This window comes from Macrosteles quadrilineatus, unplaced genomic scaffold, assembly GCF_028750875.1.
Source record: "Macrosteles quadrilineatus isolate MER2022 unplaced genomic scaffold, UCM_ALF_1.0 Scaffold_1__1_contigs__length_201487025, whole genome shotgun sequence".
In the NCBI taxonomy this organism is placed as follows: Eukaryota; Metazoa; Arthropoda; class Insecta; order Hemiptera; family Cicadellidae; genus Macrosteles; species Macrosteles quadrilineatus.
The window spans coordinates 72,489,611-72,501,985 of record NW_026542594.1 but is presented as its reverse complement, the minus strand read 5'-3'; the positions used below and the strand labels follow the sequence as shown (position 1 = coordinate 72,501,985).

The 12,375-nt window shown below is 34.2% G+C and overlaps 1 protein-coding gene across 1 annotated transcript in view; it reads right to left on the bottom strand.

The window, feature by feature from the left end:
• The window catches only part of LOC128983577 (cadherin-86C-like), a 297,541-nt gene extending 285,901 nt beyond the window's left edge, over positions 1-11,640 (bottom strand). The window contains exon 1 of the mRNA XM_054402910.1: positions 11,600-11,640. The gene's annotated coding sequence lies outside the window, so the exon portion shown is untranslated. The remainder of the gene's footprint in view (positions 1-11,599) is intronic.
• Between the last annotated feature and the right edge of the window lie 735 nt (positions 11,641-12,375).

Here is a 12,375-nt window from a genome sequence, read left to right as displayed (position 1 = left end):
TTTTCGCGGCTCGTTGATTATTTAGTACCAGTAGTTAATTTTTACTCTATCCATATTATTTAAGATTGAATCACAATTCGATAATCATGATTCTATGGAGAAAGTGGAACGTAGAACACTGTTTAAATTGAACGATTTTAACAATATGCAAAGATGCAAACTCATGTTTCTTTGAAGCGCCTGAAAAGCCGCAAAGCGCACACCTCTCCCCGTGTAAGTGGGCCATAAGTTGTTTTGTAGTTAATTATAATATGCACCTTTGCTTATTTAAATGCTGTTTTAGTATGCGGATCACCTTATCAACCGATCAACTTGTAACCTTGATCACCTGATCAACTTATAACCGACTTATATCATTTTGTCGTCAGTTGATCAGGTACATTTGCATGCATGTACACAATTAAGGCTTCTGAAATATTATATTACATTACTAGTCCGGTAAACACGTTTTGGACGAGTTACGTACGATAGTTTACGCCATACTACTAAATCTGTACAAATCCTTATATATTGCTACCAACTAAAGGACTAAAAATCAACAGTCATAACCTCTAACCACTCATTGCCACCCAAATAGAGTATAATCAGCTGCTTGGTATCTGGTAAAATTCATTACAGTACCGTAGTACCATTGACTATTGCATACAAGTACGTGGACCTAATGAAACCCCATTTGATTAAGCTAGCGGCAAACAGCTGTTTTCTGGACTAAATCCTTGGGTAGGAAGTTCGTCAAAATAGTGTAGTGTGGCGTTAAGAAATATAATTAAAATACAAATAATTATGATTAACCTATCTTACTGGGTTGGGTTAGGTTAGGTGCACCATTGAATATACATTATATTCAATGGTGGTAATATATAACATTTTAATAGTGAGTACCTTTTAGTCGAAAAACAGTAAAGCAGTAAATACTGTATTGTGGTTGCCTAACAGACAATATATTTTTAGGTGTTTTTTTAGGAAATAACACGCTAAATAGTGTTATATATTGAATGCTAATTCGTAATGATTGTTATTCGAAAGTCTTTGGGAAATTACAAGAAAACATATGATTTGGTAAAATAAAACAAGTTCAGCTCGCACGTGACGTCACTATGCACACACCTGCTTAGTTCAAATAGTCAATGGCTCAAATTAGCTGTTTTCATAAATGCAAAAAATATATAGTGCTGCACCCTGTTGGTAAATCTCATAAATTTTAACGCGTTTGCATATCATAGAACATTTTTTGTTGTTGTTGAAACAGCTGACTAAATTCTTAAATTCCCTTTAAATATGAATACTCATAAGGTTTACATGGGGAACCATGGAGCCATGGGGAACCACTGGGGCGGAGCCCGAAAGGATTTCCGAGATAAGAATATGCCTATATGTTAATCGGGAATGTGAGCTAATCATACCAAATTTCAGCCCGAGCCGTCCAGTAGTTTATGCGTGATTGAGCAACACACACACAAACTCACAAACTTTCAGATTTATAATAATAGTAAGATAGGATACCTAGATAGTATGAGTTTTCCCATACCCCTTTAAATTCATCCTATAAAATGGTTCTGAGGGTGTCAGATATAAGGTAGTGCTATATCGTGCGTGTTTACTTTTATAGTTTTTTACACTTACCTTCGCACACAGTTAAACTTTTATGCAGTTATCTATGTAAATAAAATTAGAGTTTTGTCTGTACATTGCTCAGAATTATATATTTTTAGGTTATTTTTACGTTTTTTTATACATTAAAGAAGCAGAAACAAGTCTTATCTCTATTTCTGTCTGTCTGTCTTTCTGTCTGTCTGTAACACTCAAGATGGCATTTACGCAATCTTCTCCATGAAAACGAGAGTACCTATCAAGATCCAAGTCATTTTAATGTATTCACTGGATTAGCGAGAGTGTCTTTAGCCATTAAAATATGGCCTCACTACTTCGTAAATAAAATTACGGACGTTCAAAAATGCAGTTTTGTGCAATTTTTGTCAAATTTTCGTTCAATTTTTATCACATAATCATCTATGGAATAACGAACAGCTGTTCGGATCAAGGTTATTTTTCTAGCTGTCACTGATATGTTTACAAACGTTGTTTACAAATACTGCAACCATTTCCGATCACGTTTTGAAAGCAAATCCCAACCAAGTAGATTTAAAACGTTTTTCTTACATAACGGATTTAATTAATCGCAAGTTCAATATAATAGTGTAGCCGTAAATGAAATTAAATAACAGGAACCAGAAATTCTTTGTGTATAAAATTGTTCTTCAGTTTTGATAACCAGAAAGAAGACCTTGAATCAGTGTGTATAGGGCTGGGACTTTCCGTCGCAAATAGCTTACAAACAAGGTTTCCAGTCATTGACGGCGCTTCAATGGCGATTGTGTAAAGTGTAGAGTAAATAAAACACAACTGCAGTGGGTGATTGTAACAGAGGTTTACGGATGATGCTAAACTCGCTTATCCAGCGTGTCACTTTCTACTCTACTTTGTTTCTACTCACCGTGTGATGCAATTGCTGGACCATACAGCCAATAGGCCCATAGCCCATCTCTTGGGTACGTACGCCTACCTACCTATTTATTCATAAAAACCTTTTCGACGACGATCCTTGATACCGGTACTCTTCCGTAGAATACATGGCCTACCTACTTAAGAAATAAAATTACAAATGTCCAAAAACCCAACATTGTGTGATTTGTGTCACATTCAACTAACTACAATAAGATCCCCGTGCGTAGAACGGGCTCACAGCTAGTAGTAAATAAGCTATTTGACCTGTATGTTGTTGGATTTAGCATTCGTGCGTCTAAAGATCAGTAGGGGTAGATAAAGTTATTTTTTTTATTGGGTCCGAATTTAAAACTTTTATAAAAGTTATTATAACATTTCATCAAAACCATGATTTTTGCAGTACAAAAAACTATGACTAAAAAAAATTCTTAAAAAACAATGAATGATAAAACATGAAAAACTAAGAAATCGTTTAAAAATTAACCGAAGAGAAATTCAAATTCTTACAAAATGTATAAAATAGATTACTGAAAATGTTTAAACAAAAATTCACTGAGTCTGGCACTCTTATGAAAGGATCGTTTGGAATGGGTGATATATATATAAAAAAAACCTCTTAGTATTAATGAGATTCCCGCAGATTAAGTTACCAACATGTTTACAGACTAGCCTATGTGTAGAGCTTATTTTCCATTTACACAAGATTAATGATAACGTTGTAGAATATCATAAGTGCGAAGCAAATATATATGTATCTATTTTACCATGTCCATTGTTAATTTATTAAAATAGCATTGGAAAGTGTGTACTAAAAGAAATCGACATGCTCTGGTAATACTTATCCTTGATATATCCATAGTTGGTTATATTAGACATACCTATTATTATTATTTGTATGCTTTCAATTAGCAATAACCAATAATTGAAAATATGTAACCTATTTTATTAATAACTTATAACACTTAGTGATAAAATTTAAACCCTTCTATTAATAAATAAATGAAATTCTTATATTAATAATTTAATTTAATCTTAAACTTTATATTTAAACCGTGATACCTGGTGGAAAAGCATAAAAAAATGTGAAAAACAAAATTTTAAACTCCATTGAGTTTGTATTTCAACCATGTTTTGTACAAATGCCACGTAATAAATTAAATCTAGGAATACATGCATTTATTCGGTTAAGAACTTTCGTGGTGTAGGACCTTTTTGGTTTGCTGTAGTATTTTTATTTCTCCAAAATCCATCTGTACTTTAACATCTGTTGTACCTGTCACTGATATTCTGATCCCGTTTTGCTAATAAAATATATATCATAATTCAGTTTTACATTGTTATTGTGTACTCATACGAATGTTAAACCTATTACTCCTTTAAATTTATTATACATGCTATACCTTTGCCAAGCTTTAATAAGGACAAAATGATGGCCTTCCTTTAATATAACTACACTACTTTCTTTAGTATCAGACCTCTCTTGGTCTTGGTTTGTTTTATGTTTGTGTTTGTGAGTTACCACAACTCCATTTCGAGGAAACTGCTTGAAAACAAGAAATATTGTAATACAATTTCATGTACCTTATTAAAATTTGTTTTGTTAGAGATTCATATGAACAAATATCGATCCTTTCGGGCTTCATCAACTGTAGGACGATTAAACTAGACAAAGGTTATACTGTAGTACTATTTTATAATCTGTATAAGAAAATGCATATTAACTCAAATTTATATTAAATGTTTTGAGAAATAATGCAATCCCTCCCGCGGAGAAACACCTTAGGCATTTACTGGTAAACAAAAGATAAATTAGATACACATAATATGGAATTGTTTAACAGAAATATAATAGGTAGTTATTGTCAGCCTGAAACCTACGTATGGTTGTTCATTAACAGGAGGAAATTTAATTTGTTATAGACATCAACAATTTTTATAACACTTAATTGATCATGGCCAGTAGACTATTGGTTTTTCAACTATTTAAAAATAATCTAACTAGGATACAAATAAAACAAGTGCAATACGATTGAAATTAGTACTTAATCACCAATTACATATAAAGTTGACTTTTGTTAAAGGACTGAGTTAATAGTACTCTAAGTTGATAACACGGAAAACTCACTGAATCTTTAACGAACCAATCGATATTCAGAGGTAATTGAAAGAGAAATTGTTTGACTTTCCCATTCGCCCAATATTAGCTGCAGTCCTGCAATTAGGCCTAGGCTATGACGGTCAGTTTATTTGGGTCAGGATACTGCTGGCCTTGCTTGTCTTGTGTACATTCTTGATTTCATTCAAACTAATTCCCTTGTATTCTACATTAAACAAGGACCAATTAGAAAGTAAATATTAATTTATTTTCGTAAGTGCTGAGTACTAATTAAACTAGATATGGAACATCTAACTGAACAAGTTATATATAGCTTTTTTTACCAAAGTATGAACTGTTTTTATTATCAACATTAATTTACGTATCCTATGGGCACGGTAAAAATTTTTTAAATCAAATTCATACGTTAAAAAAATAAGGTAAATTATACCATCAAAAATGCTTGGTTCATATACAAAATAAACCAAGCAAAAGGAACGTTTTAACTGCGTTTAAGTTATGAAAATGTAATTATTGGATCAAGAACAGGGCCTGTATACTCCTGTACATAAAAAGGTTCCGTTAATAGGTTGGATCTCAGCTAGTCAGTAACCAAAACGATAGAAGCCAAAACTATTTTAGTGGAATCCTACGTTATCACTTGTTATAACGCATCATTCTGTAGAGAAAAAGTTGATGTAGCTACCTGGGGATTTAGAACATGTAAATTCAGGTCTCTGAAAATACAGAGATAGCTGTGTTTTTACTTCATTTCACATGGGACAAATATGTATTTATTTTAATAATCCCAATTATAATCCAAACCAATTTTTCCTCAATTCAAAATTCTAGGTAAAAATAATAATGAAACTTGATAGTGGGGGTCAATGACAAAGTAAAATAGTGCCCTGATAACCTCGCTCAATTTTGTGGACGCCTCCGTAAACACCACCTAGTTTATAATATGCCCACCTGTTCTGGACTAAATAATACAGTTTCGGTTGGAACTGAGTACTTTATCCTGCTGTGTAGAATAGAGTATAGAATGAATAGAACATAGTACAGGACTACAACTAGTAGTTAATTATTCTCCTAAGACAGCGACTCACAATTATTGGAATTTATATGAGATAGATACTCTAGATAAGTTAAATGTTGTGTGATATTTATAAATATAGAGAGTGTTTATAACTATATTATTAACTATATAGTTCAACAAATATGTCAAATGCGTTATAACTAGTGATAACGTAGGATTCCACTAAAATAGTTTTGGCTTCTATCATTTTGGTTACTGATAACTGCATAAAAGTTTAACTGTGTGCGAAGGTAAGTGAAAAAACTATAAAAGTAAACACGCACGATATAGCACTACCTTATATCTGACACCCTCAGAACCATTTTATAGGATGAATTTAAAGGGGTATGGGAAAACTCATAGTATCTAGGTAAGTTTAAATGTTTATGATGTACTGTATCAAGAAATTTATATATTCTAGAAATCTTCCATCCAACTGTCGTGTCCAAGGAAACAAATACCAACAATCTCAAGGGGTCCAGGTCACGCCACATTTGATTGATTCTTCTCCTGAAATGACTACCACACTAGAGAAACACTCTATATCAAATATTCTATCACTAAAAATCTATAACCTGTCGACACGATCGGTAATTTGTCGCATTTTTAATTTTTCTCTGCCTTACGAGTGGTGAAGCCAAGTCAGCCATCTTGTGAGAGGGTATAGAATCACAAAATCAGGTTCAAAGCACCTAAAAATTGCAGTGCACGAACTTCAAATACATCGTCACCTCATCCACTGAGGATCAAGATAAAAATGTAGAAATTTGGTTTTCACACAGCCTACCAAATAAAACCCCAATTTCAACGGTGTATCTCAAATTACCAATTTAACGTTATTTTATAATTTTAATGTGTAAAGGACGGACGTTTTACAAAAATTTGATGTTGTGACTTTTAAGAAGTTGGTCTGTAAGGATTGTTATCTTTAGGACAGGCAAGTTTTGTAAACGTGAAGTTTTAGATTGAGAGTTGAATTAATTTGTTATGCAATCCATGTTTTTTACGAGATAACACTAGGATTAACTCCTCACACTACGATTGTGGAATTGGAACAAGATAAAACTTGGACGATATGGCACGACAGCTCAACGACCTATAATGCATCCGACACTCTTTCCAAAACAGTTTTTACATCTTTCAAAGAATACGAGTAAGGGTCGCTCTAATCCTCCAGAGCGCACGAGACTTGGAACTTGTGTACAGTATGTGATCGTTGCTTTGTCAAACTATAGTGCACCATCTACGTTGCGTCTCCCGAGCGCCGAGGGCAAATGAGTATCCCCAGCGCCGAGGCCATAAATTACCAAAGGGTCTGCTCAGTGACCTTCTATTTTAAAATGGTATCGATGAGTTTAATCTGTGAAGCAGTAAAGGTTAGGTTAGGTTAGGTTTGGTTAATCATTCAAGATTAAGTGCGAACATCTCAAAAGTACGAGAGTTGGTAAGCTGAATTAAAAAATATCCATTAAATTTTAATTTAGAATTCGAAACGAATTATGTCTGCAATGGAATATTATGTCATTCCAGTGCTGATTGTCTACAATGCTCAATTGGGTACACGCCTTTACCGCAGTTCGTTGCTTTTGTGAATTCCAATTCGGCTGTCAAAACTATCAGATTATGCCATATAGCCTGCTCGGCGCTGGGGAGACTCTGCGCTCAGGAGACGGAATCCTCCATCTAATGGTCTTACAGTATGTGATCGCTGTAGCACACGCAATTAATGTCTTGATAGATAATGTAACGGCACTGTGTGTCGCAAAACTACGTCGAAGTGTGGAAGTGCATGTCAGTAGCGTACCACATTACGACCGCCCCGTATCGTAGGACGGACACACTAAACTAAATCAACCCAAATTAATTCAAAACAGAGCAACTATGACGGAACGTATTCAAAATAGAAATATAGGCTACCGTACATAGGAGTTGTTAAGTTAGAAAGGGGATGGTACAAAAACAGTAATACCCCCGCCGCAGCAAACCTGCAGACTAAGCGAATTTCCATTTGACTGATTGGATTTACACTGTAATGTCTACTTAAAAATATAACATTTATTCTTGATTTAAATAGAATTAGTTTAACAAGTACTTAGGTTTGCTGCATCAGGTAGGGTAAAACTGTTTTTTTTTGTAAAATGTGAATAGTTAGTAAGAAATAAAAACATTTTCCAAATTTGATCAAAATATGTTCACAAACAAGCAAACTACAACAGTTTACTTATTCTCCATAAGAATAACATGGGAATTTTAAATTTACAATTTTTTGGAATTTTCTCCGTAACCATTAGGCGCATAATAACGCTTCAATATACTAAGTTATTAGTTTTTTTAAGCTCTACAAAATGGTTTGGAAATAAATTGCTAAATTTTATGTTTTTTGGGTCAAAAATGGGAAAAACCTATTTTTACCCCATAAACCCCCCGTAAACCCCCGTTCCCATGGTCCGATCATGCTGGATCGCGAACCCGTTCGAATAAACGTACGTTTACACGTTTGTACCAGATTTCATCAAAATCGGATCATTTTTGCTCGAGTTATCGCGCTGACGGACACACACACACATATATATATATATATATATATATGAATTTGAGCGGATGGTGTTTTTGGCCTCTAGGGACCTCAAAACGAAAAAAAAATCGGTCCCGCGTCCAGGTCTTACCATGAGTACTACGGTAATAGCTTATTCCCTATATGGGAAATTCGCTAAAAACTCTTTAACTTAAAGAGTAGAACATTTCTCACTACAATTTTGATACACCAAACATTGCAAAACGTTTTTGCAGCAATTCCCAAACGATATTGAAATAACAATAGACAATTGTTGATCCTGGAATGGTTCAACGTAGATGTAAACGCTCAATTCGACGTTCAATGTAAAAATATGAAACAGAAAACCTTTGGCGAAATGATTTAGTGTGAGGGAAGCACATCAATCAATGTGCTTCTTGCATTGTCTCTATATTGGCCTTGTGACCCAGGCCTTCGCTCAGTAGTATAGTCATCGATACGAGTACAACAACAACATAGACCGTTATAGGGGGAGCGTTTCATAATCTCCAAATTTCACAATCTCCAACGCTTAAAATATTGAATGAACAGAGGGTTTCATAATGTCCAAATTTCACAAACTACAATGATTAATTCACAAAGTAAATATACAAATATATTAAATAAACAGAGCGTTTCATAATGTCAAAATTTCATAAGCTCCAAATCTATAACATTCAAATAATCACCGTTTCACAATGTCCAAATTTCACAAACTCCAGAGCAAAGTGGCACGATTTTAAACAAGAGAAAATTGTTGACACACGAAGCTTGCAAACAGTAGCTACACTCATTTAAGTAAGTACCGTTTTTAAGTTTTCTCCGTTCCAGCACTGCGATTGGCATTTTCGACATTTGCGCTGTGTATGGGCATCTATTGGTAAGACATAGCCGGAAATTCGAGAACAATCGGCCGTGTTTACAACCGGTTTCGAGCATTCAAAATGGTGCCGCCAATTAATTGAGACTGCCGCCGACTGAGAAGTGCGCGCTGTAATTAGATTTTTAAGTGCTAAAGGTGTTGTAATATTACATGTCATTCATTCATCATTAACATTAATTTCTCTTTTATTTTGTATATTTTCTCTCATAATGTCTGTTAATGCCACTGATAATGTATTATCAGTTATTTAATATGTTTCTCCTCGTTAAAACTGGTTGGAATACTGGAGTGTCGCAAAAATGAGTGCGGCAAAAGTAAGCAAATTCATCATTTAGCTACTTTGCATGCTTATCAGTACATGAAAGCCCACTTTGTCGGTTAACTGTAGGAACACTCTTTTACACTCTCTGCTTTGTTTTGTGGTGAATTAGAAAGCACGTTTATTGACAAAACAAACCAAGGGTAGGGAGCGAGCCTGGAAATGCGTGAGGGGAGAACGAGTCGGGGACCCTTGTGAAACTGAGCGAAGCGAAATTTGTGTGTATATACTGTATATAGTTGTGGTTATCTTACCCCACGCGATAGAAGAATCCCAAATCGTCAGTAAGAATTTGAAAACGTTTCGTCAATTGGCATTCTCTTTTCAAAATCACGTGGTGTGAACATAAAAATCCAACCTCCTACTTGAAACTCCAAAGAGCTCTAGAGGATTCTAGATTCATTAATTATTTATTTCTTGTTCAAATATCTAGGGCTATAACCAAACAAACTATGTAGATAAACATCAAGTCAATATAAACATAAATACAATACATAAACCCAATAGATAAACATACTGTACAAATCTATGTGTTATTACACGATTTCAACAACATCAAACAACTGAAATGTTGCATTGTTATTTTGGACTTGCAAAATTATAACCTATCATCCAAACGATGATCCACGATCATAAAGGCGTTAATTCGCGCTAAAACTTCACACGTTCAAACTTCAACTTCAAACTATTTAACCACAGACAATGGAATAAACCCAGACGTATTAGAGTATTATATTGTCTGTGATTTAACATTTTTAGCAAAATTTGACTAAATTTTAATTAATTGTAAAATATCTAGTCTTTGTACGATAAATAGTTTATAACAACGGAATTGCATAACTACAGATTAATAATGGTTCCTTAACGGTGAAATATAAGCTGAGAGGTTTTTGAAAAACCAATAATTTATTTACACATAATCTAGATGAGATGAGAGCAATATTTTAAAGATGTAATTTATTTTATCCTGTTGATAAAAACGTATACAATGGGATATGAAAATAAGCCCTCTCTCAGCTAGCTGTTATTCTACGATACGCGATTATATTGTTGTTATAGCCGCAGGCTATGCGTGTGCAAATCAAGATACGCTGCCTGTACACCAGTATTTACTACACACAATTCACAGTCTTTTAAGTGTTACTTTTTGCATGTGTTTAAAACTTATCTCACATATGCCAAAATTTGTTTAGATTTTTTTTCTCGAAGTTCTTTTTTATTTCATCGAGACTTTGACATGTGAAATTATAAATAAATAGTTCCAACTTAATTTCTTCACATTTCTTGGTTTCATATTAATTTAATACATGAGCTAGTTACCGCTTTCATTAGATCAGTGACGCCAACACATTAAAGGGTTGAGTGAAGGTTGTGTGTTCAATGAATAAGATGTCAGTTTCGTTGTTGACTAAGCTTATCACACATGACTTAAACAATCAGTTTTTAACGCGATATTTTGGGTCTCGGTATCACCACTCGTAAAACTGTCGTTCATGATGGTTCAAAGTCTTTGGAATTAGAAACTAACGATATGGGCATAAACTTGGATTTACTTAATTATAAAATCGGCGAGTTTTTCATTTCTCTACCTTAAGTATGTTTGGACGATTGCGATGGCGATGATTCAATAATGATGTCCATCCACTACTTAGTTTACTAGTTTCGTATGGTGAATATTGAGTGCTTAGTCTTTAGTTTGTGCAAGCGTTATTGCAAAATAAAAAGCCCACCTACGCCATAGACACATTAAACTACATTAAATATCGTAAATATTAGAGAAATACGTAGTATTATAAAAATACAGAGTATGAATTTTTAGATTACGGGTTTACCATAATTTGTCTTTAGTTTTAAGCACTTTCATTGCAGCTTGAATCACCCATCAAATCATTTCAATTGGAAAATATACATATTTCTATTTACCGTCATATATCACTAACCTAAGTGTCAAATTTAGCTTGTTAACTCTTGCTAGTTAAAAAGTAAACTATTGTGAGCAACAATAGTTGGAAACTAAGAGCAACATGTACAAATAGTTACTAATTGTAAGACGATACTTAACAACATAAAGTTGAATATGGTATAGACAACCGTCAAAAGTTGATAATGATAGTAATACAGTTTTTATTGTTGTTAATAGTGTAGTTTGAGACGTATCGACATACCTGAAGGCCGCGAGGCATCGCTAGGTGTTGCTGCCAGGGTGCGCACAGCTCTAGTGGTGGAGGACAAGGGTAGTGTTAGTGTAGGTGGGTTCGATCGTGCTGGACAAAGCGCTACTACTCTACCTGCGAACATCAGCCACCGCCCACCACACTGTTGATACCCAGCACGACAAACTTTGTTTGCATACCATTCGTCTTGGACTAGGAACAAAACTTGCTTACGCTCATGACCTAAACTTTATCTCCAACGGTATTTGCTCAACACAATTCTATTTTTTTTTTAAATATTGTTTGGTCTAGAAATCAAGAGTGAATATTTAACTATACAGTAACTGAAGAATTTAACAAACTGTTGGTAAAGGGTACAGCTTACCTCCGAACACAAACTCGGATTGTAAATTTAGCAAATCTTATTAGTTAGTAATTTCTTGTTTATAATGCCAAAACTTTTTTTCTTACATAAATAGTACCTAAATGGAGACAGTATCGTTTTCGTCAAAAATTTCGAGTTTGAGGTATGAGTGGTTATACTGTATCCGTTTCGGGTCCCACTGAATACAAAAAAGTGGTTTTTGAAGTGATGTCATTGTGTGTGTGTGTGTTCGTTAGTGCGATAACTCGAGCAAAAATGATCCGATTTTGATGCAATTTGCTACAAACGTGTAAGCCTACATTTATTCGAACGAGTTCGCGATCCAGCATAATCGGACCATGGGAACGGGGTTTTATGGGGTAAAAATGGGGTTTTCCCGACCCTAAAAACAAAAAAAAAATCC